The sequence below is a fragment of the Triticum dicoccoides genome, chromosome 6A, assembly GCF_002162155.2.
Source record: "Triticum dicoccoides isolate Atlit2015 ecotype Zavitan chromosome 6A, WEW_v2.0, whole genome shotgun sequence".
Classification (NCBI taxonomy): domain Eukaryota; kingdom Viridiplantae; phylum Streptophyta; class Magnoliopsida; order Poales; family Poaceae; genus Triticum; species Triticum dicoccoides.
In genome coordinates, this window is record NC_041390.1 from 202,515,480 (window position 1) to 202,520,248 (window position 4,769).

Sequence of the window (4,769 nt, forward strand, 5' to 3'; positions counted from 1 at the left end):
CACCCTTGTGGGCCCCCTATTGCTCCACCGACGTACTCCTTCCTCCTATATATACCTACGTACCCCCAAACGATCAGATACGGAGCCAAAACCCTAATTCAACCGCCGTAACTTCCTGTATCCACGAGATCCCATCTTGGGGCCTGTTCCGGAGCTCCGCCGGAGGGGCATCCATCATGGAGGGCTTCTACATCAACACCATAGCCTCTCCGATGAAGTGTGAGTAGTTTACCTCAGACCTTCGGGTCCATAGTTATTAGCTAGATGGCTTCTTATCTCTTTTTGGATCTGAATACAATGTTCTCCCCCTCTCTTGTGGAGATCTATTCGATGTAATCTTCTTTTTGCAGTGTGTTTGTTGAGGCCGATGAATTGTGGGTTTATGATCAAGTTTATCTATGAACAATATTTGAATCTTCTCTGAATTCTTTTATGTATGATTGGTTATCTTTGCAAGTCTCTTCAAATTATTAGTTTGGTTTGGCCTACTAGATTGATCTTTCTTGCAATGGGAGAAGTGCTTAGCTTTGGGTTCAATCTTGCGGTGTCCTTTCCTAGTGACAGTAGGGGCAGCAAGGCACGTATTGTATTGTTGCCATCGAGGATAACAAGATGGGTTTTTTATCATATTGCATGAATTTATCCCTCTACATCATGTCATCTTGCTTAAGGTGTTACTCTGTTTTCATGAACTTAATACTCTTGATGCATGCTGGATAGCGGTCGATGAGTGGAGTAATAGTAGTAGATGCAGGCAGGAGTCGGTCTACTTGTCTCGGACATGATGCCTATATACATGATCATACCTAGATATTCTCATAACTATGCTCAATTCTGTCAATTGCTCAACAGTAATTCGTTCACCCACCGTAAAATACTTATGCTCTTGAGAGAAGCCACTAGTGAAACCTATGGCCCCTGGGTCTATCTTCATCATATTAATCTTCCAATACTTAGATATTTCCTTCCTTTTTACTTTGCTTTTATTTTACTTTGCATCTTTATCATAAAAATACCAAAAATATTATCTTATCATATCTATCAGATCTCACTCTCGTAAGTGACCATGAAGGGATTGACAACCCCTTATCGCGTTGGTTGCAAGGAGTTATTTGTTTTGTGCAGGTACTAGGGACGCGCGCGCAACCTCCTACTGGATTGATACCTTGGTTCTCAAAAACTGAGGGAAATACTTACGCTACTTTGCTGCATCATCCCTTCCTCTTCGGGGAAATCCAACGCAGTGCTCAAGAGGTAGCAGCCACCGGCCCTCATGCCAATTACTTGCACACAGTCGTGCGCCGGGCGGCCAGTTTTACATCCCACTTTGCATCATCTGTTGGAGTTGCTCTTTTACATCTTCAATAGACATCATCTATTGGAGTTGCCTCTTTTTTAGATGTAAAATGCACTTTTTGGAGATGCAAATTTTTACATCTCCTGTTTTACATCTACAAATTTGCATCTTCTATTGTAGATGACCTAAGGGTTGCAGGCGAGGAGGACACATCTCCCCCTCCCCATCAGCAGAGATCTCGAGCCATCGATCTTTCTCCCGGGCAAGACCGACGAGTCATCGTCAGTTAAAAAAAGTTAGGTGAACAGCAAACAATTTCCTGATTTTTCTTTTTTTATTTGTTAGTACTGTACTAGGTAATTGTCCGTGCGCTTGCAATTTTTTATGAAAAATATTGGCATATCTTTGGTGAGAAAATTACACAAGAAGTTTTAATGGCCATCAATATAGGTGTTATCCCCGAAGACTGGAATAATACCACGGATGTCCTCATTCCAAAACTGAGAGTCTAGAGCTTGATACTCAATTTAGGACTACAAGCCTCTACAACGTCATTTATAAAATAATAATATCAAAGATGTTGGCGGCACGTCTCAAGATCATCCTCCCCGAGAATTATTTCACTAACATAGAGCGCATTTGTTCCCGGGAGATTGATTAGAGATAATGTATTGGTGGCCTATGAATGTATTCACCGGATAAAGAATCATAGGAATGGTCTGTCATGGATGTATCCGGTTAAGCTACACATGCATAAGGCATATGACAGAGCTAAGTGGATTTTCCTCCAGAATATGATGTTGAAGCTTGGTTTTCATACCCAGTGGGTTGATCTTGTTATGAGGCGATGCAGTTTAACTCTCAAGACACTGATAGTTTTGTTCCAACAAGAGGGATCCGCCTAGGGGGCCCTCTCTCACCGTATTTTATTCTTATTATGTGTTGAAGGCTTGTCAAGTTTGTTGTTGCATGAAGAAGTTGGGGCTATTGATGGGATTAGGGTGTGCAGGAATGCACCACCAGTATCACACCTCTTATTTGCCGATGATTCCCTAGTTCTCATGAAAGCGGACATGTTAAATGGAACTTCCTTGCAATAGGTACTCAATACGTCCTATCCAAATTCTGGATAGTTAGTTAGTAGAGCTAAATGGAGTGTTTTCTTTAGTCCAAATACAAGACATGTGATGAATTACACATTGAAACTGAAGCACTATCTGACCAGTATTTGGGTCTACCTGCATTGGTAGGAGCTGATAGAAGTGATTGCTTCAAACACTTTATCAAAAGAATTAGGGAAATAATTGGTGGATGAAAAGAAAAGTACCTTGATACATCTCCAACGTGTCTATAATTTTTTATTGTTCTATGCTTTTATATTATCGTTCTTGGATGTTTTACAATCACTTTATAGCAACTTTATATCATTTTTTGGGACTAACCTACTGACATAGTGCCCAGTGCCATTTGTTGTTTTTGCTTGTTTTTTACTTCGCAGAATATCAGTACCAAACGGAGTCCAAACATAGTGAAACTTTTTGGAGATTTTTTCTAGACCATAAGACATCTAGTGGGCCAAAGAAGTACCAGAGAGGAGACCTGGGGTGAGCACAATACACCTGGGCACGCCAGGGCCCAGGTGGGTTGTGCCCACCTCGGTGACCTCCCACACCGCCTCTTCACCGTATAAATTTCCAAATATTTCAGAAACCCTAGGGGAGTTGATGAAACACAATTTCAGCCGCCGCAAGTTCCAGAACCATGAGATCCAATCTAAACACCATCACAGAGGGGTTCATCATCCTCATCGGTGCCACTCCAATGATGCATGAGTAGTCCACCATAGACCTATGGGTCCGTAGACAGTAGCTAGATGGCTTCCTCTCTCTCTCTCTCTTGATTCTCAATACAATGGTCTATTGGAGATCTATTTGATGTAACTCTTTTTGCGGTGTGTTTGTTGGGATCTAAGGAACTTTGAGTTTATGATTAGATCTATATCCATGAATATTATTTGAGTCTTCTTTGATCTCTTATATGCATGATTATTTATAGCCTCGTATTTATTCTTCGAATCTTTGGTTTAGTTAGGCCATCTAGATCGATTTTTCTTGCCATGGGAAGTGGTGCTTTGTGATGGGTTCGATCTTGTGGTGTTCTTTCTCGGTGATAGAAGGGGCAGCAAGACACGCATGTATCGTTGCTACTAAGGATAACAAGATGGGGCTATTCCTACATGAATAGATCTCGTCTACATCATGTCATCGTTCTTATTGCATTAATCCGTTTCTCCATGAACTTAATACACTAGATGCATGTTGGATAGCGGTCAATGTGTGGAGTAATATTACTAGATGCAGGCATGAGTCCATCTACTAATCTTGGATGTGATGCCTATATATTGATCATTGCCTTGGATATCGTCATAATTATTCGATCTTCTATCAATCGCCCAACAGTAATTTGTTTACCCATCGTGTGCTATTTCTTAAGAGAAGCCACTAGTGAAACCTACGGCCTCCGGGTCTATTCTTTATCATATTTGCTTTGAGATCTATTTTTATTCACTTTTGTTTTCAGATCTATTATTCCAATAAACCCAAAATACCTTGCTCTACTTTTTTTTGTGTTTTATCGAGATCTATTTATCCAATCTACCACAATTTTTATCCCTTAAACTTGACAATTTCTGGCGCCGTTGGCTGAAGAGGGATTGACAACCCCTCATACGCATCAGGTTGCAAGTATTTGTTATGTGTGTGCAGGTACCGTTTACATAGTGTTGCTTGGTTCTCCTACTGGGTTGATACATTGGTTTCACAACTGAGGAAAATACCTATTGTACCTGTACTGCATCATCCCTTTCTCTTTGGGGAAATACCGACGCAGTTTCAAGCGACATCAACCATCCCCCCTAGAGTCCGCATGCCGTCCGTCGACGATCTTCATCTTGACATTGAACACTTTTAGCCACATGCTGAAGTGTGGCTGGATCCAGAGAAAGGCTTCACAGATAGTAATGAAGGCCGAGATGAAGAAAATAATTCGGCGCCAGGTCATGGAAGTCTAGACCGTAGAAGAATAACAATCCCCGGACGAATGGGTGAAGAGGGAAGCCCAACACCCGGATAAAATGGGGAATGAACACCACCCGTTCGCTGGGGCGGAGCGTCGATATGACCTGGCCCTCCTCTGGAGCTCGATGAGCGATGTCGGCCAAAAGGTAGCCCGCTCGCTTCAGGTCCTCAATGTCGTCGTTGGTGATGCACGAGGCCTCCCACTTGCCCTTCGCTCCAAATCCGGCCATTGCCGAGCTCAGGGAGAGGTTTGTGAGGGAAGTTGGATCGAAGCGCTTGAGCTCTGTGGATTGGGAAAGGCTATGGCGAAATGAAGAAGAAGGTGTGGGGGGATGATTGTGGCTGGTCCCTTTTTATAAGCAGTCGTGATACCAAGCGTCCTTTAAACGTGTTGT